Source organism: Triturus cristatus, chromosome 4_1, assembly GCF_964204655.1.
Source record: "Triturus cristatus chromosome 4_1, aTriCri1.1, whole genome shotgun sequence".
NCBI lineage: Eukaryota > Metazoa > Chordata > Amphibia > Caudata > Salamandridae > Triturus > Triturus cristatus.
The window spans coordinates 129,046,537-129,058,905 of NC_140585.1; the positions used below are offsets into that span (position 1 = coordinate 129,046,537).

The 12,369-nt window shown below is 46.2% G+C and overlaps 1 protein-coding gene across 1 annotated transcript in view; it reads left to right on the forward strand.

Annotated features, from left to right (window-relative positions):
- The window catches only part of LOC146847632 (uncharacterized), a 141,444-nt gene that overhangs the window by 89,711 nt on the left and 39,364 nt on the right, over nucleotides 1–12,369 (forward strand). The window lies entirely within an intron of this gene.

The following is a 12,369-nucleotide window of genomic DNA, read 5'->3' on the forward strand; positions in this document are numbered from 1 at the left end:
TACTTTCAAATATCCCTTCCCATAGAGTTCCTCGTGAATCTCTCTTTGAAAGAGGGCCACGTTCCGCTGGAATGGAAAGCAGCACAGGTTATGCCCAGCCGCAAAAACTCCAAGGCCCATATGACTGATCTCTCCAATCTCTGTCCCATCTCGCTTCTCCCTCTCCTGAGCAACTTACTAGAGAAACACATCAACAAACATCTGTCTGACCATGTCGAACTCACTGGAAGTCTAGATTCTTCCCAGTCAGGCTTCAGGCCCAAATACAGCACAGAATCAGCCCTGCTAGTGGTCACAGATAACATCAGGATGAACCTAGACAGGGGCCATTTGATGATTCTGGTGCTGTTGGACCTCTCTGCCACGTTCAACACGGTCTCACATGAGTTATTGCTCAAGAGATTGGACTAAGAGATTCCGCCCTCTGGTGGATGGCAAGCTTTCTGTCCTCCATGACCCAGACCGTTAACCTTTGCCCTTATCATTCCGCTTATGTGAAGCTGACTAAGGGGGTTCCCCAGGGCTCGTGTCTGAACCCCACCTTGTTTAATATCTATGTGGGTCCCTTGGCCAACCTTCTCAGAACATGCGGTTTTATTCCCATCTCCTACGCAGACGATACACAGCTGCTATTTCCCTTCAATAAACTTACCTCATCCGTACAGTCTGCCTTCTCTTCTGCAATGAATGCTGTCTGCAATTGGATGAGATGTAACTTCCTCCAATTCAACGTGGGGAAGACATAAATCATGCTCTTTGGGGATGCAACCTGATATGGACACCTGATTGGTGGCCTGTGGACCTTGACACCCCCCGTCCCCAAGTACACTGTCAAGAACCTAGGCATTCGCCTGGACCAGGCTCTCCCCCTGAAGGAGCACGCCGCTCAGACAGCTGGCTCCTGCTTTCATATGTTGGGCCTATTACGCTGAGTCTTTCCCCTGCTTCCCGACTCGACTCTACTCAGAAGACCCTGACGCAGGCACTGATATTGAGCCTCCTGGACTACTGCAATGGCCTCTTGGCCTTGGCCAATGAGTCCTCGCTACCTAGACTGAAGGTAGTCCAGAACACGGCGCCACGACTGGTCCTAAATTCCAACCAACCCCCCCCCCGACTGCCTCTGGCCCTCTCCTCCATCAGCTACACTGGCTCCCGATACGAGGGCGGGTCAGGTTTGCTGCATTGTCCACAAAGCTTTAAACCATCTCGACCCTGCCTACCTTGCTGAGAAATTCACACCGTACACACCCTCTAGGTCCCTCCGCTCTGGGACCCAATCTCTACTCGTGGTCCCCCGAGTAAGGAAGGCCAGACTAAGTGGAAAGACATTCTCCCACCTTGGTCCTCTTTATTAGAACCAGCTCCCCTTGTACTTCAGACAATGCCCTGACCACCTCCAATTCAGGAAGCACCTTAAGACTTTCATTTTCTGTCTCTGATCCTGGTCCACTCTTTCAGTTGTCTGTCCGCAGCGCAGAGATACCCATTCGGGGGTCGATTCAGGCGCTATATAAATAATTAAATGTCTTCTTTATAGAAAACAAGTGCCTACTTTTAGACTAATGCAGTGAAACCACTCACAAATGCACACACAGCAAACATGTGCTTACCTGCTGCATATAAGGTACCATTTAGAAGTGAGCAGGGAGTACGCACTTGCACAGGCACACAGGGCATGTGTGCTAATCCCGAGTAGATAAGGCAGTGGTCACAGACTACAGTAGTCAGTGCATACACACAGGGCACATGTATTAACCCGTAGCAGATAAAGCACTGTTACAGACCAGCTGTGCAAGTGAGCACAATCTCACCGGGCATGTGCTTGTGGCACATGTGCTCTCCCAAGCGGATGAGACACCACATCCATGTATGGGCTTAATACGCACTCACAAAAGCACACACATGTGGCACGTGTTGAACTGCACCAAATAAGGTACTCATTACAGGTTGTATTAAGGAGCACACTTTCTCAAAGGCACACACTGGGCATGTGTGCTCATCCCCAGGAAATAAGGCGCAGCTTACAGATTGTGGCATTGAGCGAATACTTGCAGTCGACAAAGGATGTGTGCTCCCTCACACCAGTAGTGCACCACTTACAGGCTCTAGCACTAGATGCAGACACACGCAAGCCATGTATGCTGAGATGCAGCGATAAGGCAGCACTCACCTGCATTGCCATTTCATACCCACCATGAAAGAGGTTTTTGGAGATGGATGTACAAGGCAGATTTAATCTTCCCTAAAAGCCCACATGTCCTCCTCGACATATTAACAGAGGCCACACAATGGGAATAAATATTGAGGAGTGGCAGTGAAGCCAGGAAGTTAGAGACATCTTTGGTACAAAGAAATGACCAGCAACTCAAGTGAGAGATTTAGAAAGAAACAGAGGGTAAACAGAATGAATAAGACATTTGACAACCAAGTGAAAGATTGCCGAAGGAATGGAGAATAAACCGAATGAGGAAGACAGCCTTTGACAACCAACTGAAAACTGAGTAAGGAACGGAGGGTAAATCGAATGAAGAAGACAACCTTTGACAACCAAGTGAGAGATTGATGAAGGAATGAAGGGTAAACCGAATGAAGAAGACAACCTTTGACAACCAAGTGATAAATTGATGAAGGAACGGAGGGTAAACCGAATGAAGAAGACAACCTTTGACAACCAAGTGAGAGATTGATGAATGAACGAAGGGTAAACCGAATGAAGAAGACAACCTTTGACAACCAAGTGAGAAATTGATGAAGGAACGGAGGGTAAACCTTGGATCAGGGAACATGGACAGACAGGAAATCAAATTGAAGTATCTATGATACAGGTTAGAAGTAGACATGTACGGACAATAGGGTGAGAGCAAGAAGAAACGGGGAAAAAGGACACAGTGCTACTCATGGAAACAGGAACACGCATGACAGAGGATACTTGGAATAAAGAGGAAGAAGCTCTGATACCAAGAAGAGAGAGTGAAAAAGTTAGACTTGAAGAGCAACAGGAGAATGAAAGTTACTGTAGATGTTGATGTAAGAGGAGAACGAGAAACCAGAAATGAAGTGGAGAAAGCTTGTTATATATCTACACTGGAAAAAAGGCACTAATCAAAAGAACCAGGAACTCTCAGGTGAGAGGAGAATGCTTTGGTGCGAGTGGTGTCAAGAGTCGACAATAATGATTGATTTACTAACACAAAAACCCCATTGAGAGAGGCACCCAAAGGGAGATGTACAATAAGTAAATCTCAGAAGAGCTTGACAGTGTGAGTGAGAGAAGCTACCATAGCTCAGGAGAAATAAAGCAAGAGAGAAACATGCAATAAGAGAATATTGGATTAGATGAGGCAAGAGAGAGAGATAAGACTAGATTCTCAGGTGAGATAGACAAAGAGATACTGTTTGAAATTCTCTGGCGTAGACACATACAGCAATGGAAAAATGACCAATTAGGGAGTTATAAAGGGATTGAACAAGTAGGAGAGAAAAGTTGCAACACAAGAATCTCGGGCAACATATAGAAACCTGAGTGAGAGAGAGATATAATAAGAAAATCTCATGTGAGAGATGAAAGAATAAGGCAATCATATGTGACATTTCCCAGGAAAAGGGCTGCAGCACAAGCCGCAGTTTCAAGGAGCACTTAGGATGCATGGTACACAGTGCATGGATGTGAGTGGGGGCACTATATGTGCCCCTGGGCCACTTTTGCAATTGCCCACAAGGGAGGGGGCCCTGTTTGGGGCCCTCAGAGTCCCGTTCCAACAGTGTTTTCATGTTGTTTGGGCTGCCATGAAAAGGCTGTTGGAAAAGGAGATCATGATCTCAATGGCGGTGACTGCCTCGGCATCGCTGCCATTCAAGGGATACGATTCTGACCACCACCCTGGCGGGATCAAAGATCCTGTTGGAGACAGCAGTCTTCCCCCCTGATGGTCTCGATCTAGCCGCCTGCATCATAATGCAGCAGTCGGACTGAAGGGCTCTCTGTCGGTGAGACCGCCGCAGACGGCTTGTCAGTGGCAGTCCCACCGACATTGTAATGAGGCCCACAGCGTAAGGGTCTCAAAGAAGAACTAACATTTATTCCCAAAAATTTCACTCATGTTATATTTATACACTAGATGACCCTATTACCAGACATTGTGAGTTATTCATCATGAAAAGTGGAGAAAATGACTTAAAGAGCAGCCCCCAGGAAACAGTCGAAATAAAAGATCGTCTTAGCAGAGATATTGGAGATATTAAAATACCTCCACTCTTCTGAGTCCTTGTAATTGGAAATTATCCACTGTCGCCCACTCCAATTTCTAAAGCAAGATTACACAAATATTGTGGAATAGTGTACATCACCAGTAAAACAAATGTTATTGGTTTTATTGATTGTAAGTAGAAGTACAACAGAATAAAATTGGAATTAATGCTCCACTTTTTCACCCATGTGCCCCCTTCCCCCTCCCACACCCAAGCACAATAATCAAACACCAAATGAAGACATCATTTCCTATGTAGAGTTTACTAGACCATAGTAGTTCCACCATTTCCCCCCATGTGAGAAGTTGGCCTGATATATGCTGTCCACTAGTTATAGTGGGCACCTTGTATCAGTCCAAACAACCCCTTATGGTGATAGGTTAAAGACAACCTTTATTGAAAGCTGTTCTGGTGGTAGCTATGGAGAGCAGCCTTCAGGCTAAGTCTTGAAGGAATGTAAAGCAGCTTGTTTTACCAGTCTATAATCTCTTGAATGACCAAATGAAAGGACAACCACACCAGGTATATATTTTAAATATATGTAGTTAAGATAAAACACACCCCTCTAGTCTCTTTATGAGACTGGAGTTCGAAGTACTTAAGTTACAAGTCATCAATCAACAGTAATAGCACAAATACACGTTTGGGCCCTAGGGGCGTACCAAACCATATACCAATAAAGTGGTATAAGAACCACGACTGAACTAGACACAAGGCCTAGAGCCTGTAGAAGTGCTTGGACCACAAGGAACCACCCAAGGCAGTGACACAGGGGACGCGTGCAGTGTGAGAACACAGCCGCGAATCGCCGTTTACTTCTATGGGGAAAGTCGCGGTTGGAAATTTAGAGTTTAAGGACACTTAGAGGATACCTACGAGCGGACCCTTTTGGACTTAGAGGTGTCTAGGGCCAACACCCATGGGAGCACCGGAGTACTCGAGTTACCTCACTCAGGGAAGCCGGGTGCATAGGTGTCAAATGGTGTCGGGTTGCGTCGCTGTTTTCAATGGAAGCTGCTCAGGAAGTGCTGCTGCCGTGAAGAGGAGAAGTGTCCGAAGCGATCCAAGCCCAGATCGAGGATGTAAGGAACCTGAAAGCAGAGGGGACAGAGTCTGGGTCACTTACCAGTGACCAAGGGCACGATAGACCAATGCCCACAGATGTCGGGTGCTTCAGGTGAGTTGACGGGTGTCTTGACTTTTCAGCCACGAGGTCCAGGAGGTGCCGATGACGACCAGGAGCTGGATTCGAGCTGTCCCACGAAGTCTGTCGAGTGCTGCGGTGTCGGCGTCCAGATTGGACCCGACAAGCCTTGGCAACGGCAAGTCACTTGGAATCAGAGAAAGGACGTCGGTGCAGACCAGCAAGGTCTGGGGAACTCACCCAGCGAGGGTAAGTCGGGGTAGGTCTGGAGCAATCAGGAAAGCCCAATCAGAAGAGGAGTTGCCTTTGTGGGGACCCACTAGCCAACGGGCTAGCGATATCGAAGGAGCCTCGAGCGGTCGCACTGGAAACTGGCCCACGGGTCACTCGTGGAGTGGAGGCCAGATCTTCGGTGCAGGAGGTGCTCAAGGCTGGGGCTACTCGGATCCCAAAGCACAACTTCGAGGAGGACCAGGAAGATGATGGTTCAGCAAAAGATCACGGTGTCCAGGGGGTCACGGTTCCACGTCACCCACGATAGCCACGGGCCTCAGCTTTGCTGTGGACTCGGGGTAGCCTCGGGGAAGTCTGGAAATCCACCTCTGGTGATGCAAAGACTTTGGCGTCCGGCGGGAGCTTCAGCGATGCAGACCGGTCAGTTGCTTCTTTGGTGCCTGCCAAGCAGGGGAGTCACTCCTTGACCCCAAGGGAGATTTCTTCAGTCTTCTAGGCAAAGTAGAACGTCGAAGGTCCAGGATATATGTTGCAGAGTTTCGTCCAGGGTAATCTAAAGTCGCAAGGACTGGGTTCCCATACTTATACTAAGTTTGGGGTTGGACATACTCTAGGGGCCCACTTATGGGAGGGTTTGGAAAGAGGGGTGGTTACAGTTTTGCGCCAGAGCAGGGGCAGGTAGCCCCTGCAACCGGTTTGAACTGGACTAGGCACAGGGACACCAAGTGTGCCCCCAGTGCAGGACTTCAAAGCACCAGAGAGTGCTCCCGCCCAGCCCCAATACATATCTGCCTGTCTGGGGAGGTGGTTACACCTCCCTGGGACAGGAAACCTATTGTCCAGGCCTCCCCTGCCGGAGTTTTGGTCAGCAGCAGGAGGCCAGACCCGTGTCTGTGGCAGTGGCATCCATTTTGTGATGCCAGGGCTGTAGAAAGTCCTTACCGGGTAGACCAGTGTGAACATGTCTCTCCCTCTAGAAGGGTGGAATGCTACCCCGCCGCCAGAACTGGAGGGGGGGGGGTAGTATTCCAAAGCGTTTGACACCAAACACGACATGTTTTTGTGCAGCCAGTCCAAAGTTAGCATTTACAGCGAGGTTATAATGCACTTAAGAGTATATGGTCAGGCTGCACCACAAACCGCATCAGAGGAGGTACTCCGAACGCTGCAGAGGGGCTCTGCTCATGCAGGGGCACCCTCTCACATAAAAACCAAGCACTCTGCCTTCAGGATTGTTAAGACCTTCCATAGGGGTGACTTATAGGTTGTATATGTGTGTGCAATGGTAGTGATATAGGTAGCCTATACCACTGTCAGGGGTGCGAGCACCTACTTACCCAGGCTGCAGTAGCAGACCTGTGGTGTCATTTTGGAGTGCTTCCCAGGGATGGCACAGGCCTCTGGGTTACCTATGCCCTAGGTACATATTATACCATATACTAGGGGCTTATAAGGCACTCCAGAATCCAATTAGAAATATACCTAATGTACATGGAATCCATTTTACAGAGAAAGCAGATGGACTGGGGCCCTGAATAGCAGGATACCACTCCAACTAAGTCATAAACCAGCAAAACACCAGGCAAAAAGTGGGGGCAACCATATAGTCAGATTCCACCTTCCTACACCCCATATCGTAGGCATGCCAGTAATGTTATACTGTCACAAACCTCTGACATTCAGGAAGACCTGTCATGTTCACCCGTGCAGAAATTGTTGTGCCTCTGCAGGAAACTGGATTGTTAAACTATTGGGCCTTCAGTCTCAATGTAAGCTGTGGCTGAACTCAAGCATGATGAAAAACATCTTGTGCCCAAATGTAAGAAAAAGGGTTTCTGTGAGTAATTCTAATCTTACTTCTTGTACCCTGAGACAAGCAATTGCATTCCTCAAAGAAAAGTGCATTTGGCATATGTAGTGTTGCTCCAAAACAACACTAAAGTTAGTCAGTCAGTCAGCCAAAGTCTTTATTTTGGCACAAGGCCATAAAAGCATGTGAAATGAAAGAACATTATATCAATGCCGTATCAAACATTTGATACAGAATTTCCAGACATTTGGTTTCATTTATGGTCAAAAGACATCCTTCCATGTGATATTCCTTCTGAGATCTGTTTGAAATAAATAAATAAAAATGAGATAAAAACACTAAGAGCCTTATTACGACTTTGGCAGTTCCTCCCCTGAAGGACCACCAAAGCTGTGGTGTGCCTCCCTGACGGATTACAAGTGTAATCCGGTTCGGGCTGGCGGTGCTGCAGCGGTTTCACGGCCTTGGGCTGTTAGGCTTATAGGAGAGCATGACATGCAGCCTGCCGCTGTGACAGTGCCTGCAGCACGTTCCTGCATGCAACACCGTGCAGGAACTGGGGTGGAATTACAGGGGGACACAACATGTGCTCCCCCCGCATGCACCCCCAGGCCCAAATCTGGCAGGGGGCCCTGTTAGGGCTTCCTGAGTTGCCTCTCTTCCTCCCGTTTCTTGGGGGGCTCACCACCATGAAAATGGCGGTGAAAAGGCTACTCAGAATATGCTTGGCATTGCCGGCAGTGGCACGGCGAGCATATTATGCCGATTGCACACCGCTGTCTGAGCGGGATCCTTGATCCTGGTGGAGCCGGCGGTCTTGTGGTGGTCCGACCGTCCCACTAGTAATACTGCAGGCGGGCTCGCAGTGTGGCCGTGGTCAGACCGCCACCACGTTTACGGCAGTCTTATGGACCGCTGTTCTCATAATAAGGCCCTAGATAAAACATTATGAAAGATCAAATTCATTTGGCATGTTGACTGAAAATATTTAAGCTATTAAAAAAGTATTGCACATCAAGCAATAAAGCACCTTTATCCAGGATAACAGGGCAACACACTTTTATTATACCTCCAAAGCCTCCCAGGCAATTTTACCCATTTATCTTATTGACAATACAGGAACTAAAGCTTGGTGTTATATAAAGAGCAACTACAACTACTTTGTTGCAAACAGAATCTGGCTCAAGGTGCTGGGCAAAATAATAAATACACATTAAATAACACACCGCTGTCAGAATTTTCAGAGGCTATGCGCAGTTTTTCCTTAACCCTCCATACTCCCAACAGGTATTGAGTGAGTACAAATACCATCACTTTGCTAGTATCATACCTCAATATCCTGAGGACCTCTTTATGCTCCCTACTACCCTTATTCCGAAAAAGCTGAACTATTCAATGTCTCCTACTTCACAGGTAGGCCGGACAAAAAAAGATGACATGTTCCAAAGTTTCATTACTGTCACCACAGGCTAGGCACCACTGGTGGCTGACCCTCTGTACTCATTCCCACTTGGCAGTAAAAGATTGGAGAGGCAGAGTCCCATACCGAATTGCAAATACTGTGAGAAAAGCGCCTGTAAGGGAACCGTGGCTCATCTGGGAATGTAAGAATGAGACTCTATGTTGCCATTAAGCAGCTTTGAGATGGGACTTGAAACTAACCCCGGCCTCATCGGGGTGCTCCACAGGCTGCGATCCCTCTGGAGGGTGGGGTGCGGGGTCCTTCTCCCTTCTGCCCTGTCTCTAGAGGGTAGGAAGCTGTGGCCTGCTCCCTTCTGTCCTGTCTCTACAGGTTGGAGTGCTGTGTCCTTTCTGCCAAGTCTGGGACAGGGACATAGGACAATGTCAATTAAAAATGAATGTAGGTTGTGACCAGAGTTTCTACCAAAAAATCCGAAGTGGCAGTGCCTAAAAATAGAAGGTGAATAAGATCACCTTGAGAATGCCCACATGACCAACAAGTTTGACTGCGTGTGTGTGAAAAATTGGCTATGGACACCAGAGTGTGATATAATCTATGATATAAAAAAAACATGGACTGAGTAGTGGAGGCTGGTCTGTAATTTTTTTTTATGTTCCAGACCAAATTTGGTTCCAGATTGATATAGGCTGGGCACATCCCAAATCAGTTTCCCAACTAAGCTCAATCTTCGTTTTAGCCAGAGAAAGATCTGGGTTCAAAAATTATTTGTAAATAGAGAAGACTTTAGGAGTAAGCGTAAGCAAATGTAACAGTGAGGCAGCAGGGGTAGGAGTAGAGGAACGAGATGGAAGAGAGTATAGCATACCTAAAAAGAGTAGAAAATATATGCAAAAAGAAGCGTGGACAATTGAAAAGCGTTTTGAATTGAGGGAAAGTATGAGGATTCACACCCTCAAATAAAATTCGGACACACATTATACCTCGTTGTCTCCAGGATTTCCAATATATAGGTCTATTGTTTATAGTAATCAAATGATTATACTAAAGAGTAAAAAAGAAACCTGAGACCGATTTTTAGGAAGATAAGAAGTTTTAAAGAGAAGTATGTTTAAATAAAGGTGAGGATGTAAAAATGTTTCTTGAAGAAAAAGGAAGAACTTCCTGAGTAGAAAATGGCTCAAGTAAGGAGCGTTCAATGTCAAGTCAAAAAGGGGAAAAACTAGAATAAGCCATTGAGAGGCCTGTCGCAAACCAAAAGCTTTGTGGTAGGTATGGATGTCAGGAAAATTAACACCTCCATCAGGCTTGGATTTCTTATGACAAGATAGAGATAATCTAGATTTTTTGTTATTCCAGAGAAATTTGGAAAGAAGAGAATCCATATGTTTAAAATAAGTAAGCGGTATGTGCACCGAGTCATAGACGGAATATAAAAAATGATGGGCATAACTAATATTTTGATGGAAGCAAGCTGACCCCACCAAGATAGAAACGAACGGGTTCCAAGAAGAAAGAAGTTTATCAGTTCTAGCAAGATCCTCATTCATATTAATGTTAACAGAAAATTTAATGTAATTTATAAACCAGATGCCTAAATATTTAATCTTAAAACGACTCCAGTGGAAGCCAAGGAATTCATAGGATTATTTTAGACAAAATTTGGTAATGGGCAATAATTCCGATGTATCCAAATTAATTTTATATCCTGAGACTGAAGAGAACTCAGAAATTTCATGAAATAAAGCAGGAAGTGTAATGTCCAGATTGGAAATTAAAAAATAATATCATATGCATAGGCAGAGAGTTTCTAATGATTGTCTTTATATTGAAAACTGAAACGAGGTTTTTACCTCCAATATGAGTTAAAGAGTTCCAAAGCCAAATAAAAAAGGAGATAATACATAAATAATCTTTTTTTTTATTTATTTTTTTTTTTTTTTAAACCGTTTATTACAGATCTCAAGAATATACAAGTATGGGCCTACAACCTTCCGGCCGGCCGCTAGGATGACAGGAGCATATGACATACGTTCATAAACACTTGGCGTTGCAGAGAAGCATAATCAGGAGGTACCAACGTCGTGGGCCACATCAGTCAAACCCCACAATACGGTTCCATTTTATACAAACAACAAGAAAACCACACCCACAAGGCAACCAGCAATCGAAAGTAGCAGCGCGTGCTCCCCGAACGGGGGACCCCAACTATCCACAGGAGTCGAAAGAGGGGAAGGGGAACAGAGCAAGGACTGGGGGAACCCCGTGCCCGGGGCTGGGGGAAGGAGTCAGCTAAGGGGACGGGGCTGGTGAAGCAGCAGGCAGCAATGGTGGCGCGCAGATACCCCCGCGGTAGGCGTTCCAGGGGCCCCATACCTTCACCCATGTCCCAGGCTTACCCCTCGCCACATACACCACCTTTTCTCGAAACATGCACCAATCCATGTGCTCTTTCCAGGCCGACACCGCCGGGGGCTTCTGGGATCCCCATAATTGAGCAATATCACGCTTAGCTATCATGTATCCCAGAGTCACCCACCACGTCTGCGGAGCCGAGTAGTCAGTTGGTTCCCACACATTCAACAAGCATCTCCTCGCTTCAGGCAGCAGCGCGACACGCGTAACCACTCGCAGGACCTCATGCACACCACGCCAGAATCGCTCTACCTTCGGGCATTCCCACAAAATATGCAGAAAGGTCGCCAAAGCACGACACCCACGCTTACACAACCCATCCTCAGCATATCCCATACGCAGAAGCCTTGGCCCCGTACATAAATAATCTTGACGAACTCCTCACTTTAGTGGAAAATAGTGGGATATATGTCCGTTAACCAGCACATGTGCTATCAGGGTTGTATAAAGTAGAGAAATGAGCGATGTATTCTTAGGACAAAATCCATGCCAAGTCAGAGACTTGAGCAGAAAAGACCAGTGCACTCTATCAAATGCTTTTCTGCATCAACAGTAACAGCAGCTAAAGAAGAGGGAAGGGAAGATGCTTTATTTAAAAACAATAAAAAATAGTCTAGAATTGCCGGAAGTCAGTCAACTCTTAATGAATCCGGATTGTTCCTTTCCCAACAATTTGGGAAGGAATGGTTTGAGGCGTATAGCAAGTAATTCAGCAAAGATTTCTTAATCTTCTTTGACAAGGGAAACAAGGCAATCATTTTTACACTGAGTTGGATCACGGCCATCTTTATGAATGAGGCAGATCGTCGCTTCCTGAAAGTTACCCCCAGCTGCACCAGTATGTTGGAAGAATTGAAAGAGTTGGAATAGTTTAGCCTGTAGAAAATTGGAGAAGTGTAAATAAAACTCTACCGTAAACCCATCAGGACCTGGAGTTTTAACTTTCTTAAGGGAATGGAGAGCTTTAAGTAATTCTGAGATCGAGAAATCATTCTCCAGGAATGTAAAATTAAGGTCCTCATGAGAAGGAGGGAGAATGGCAACATTTCTGCTTACAACATACACTCCGAAATAGCTGAAAAACGCCAATGAGAA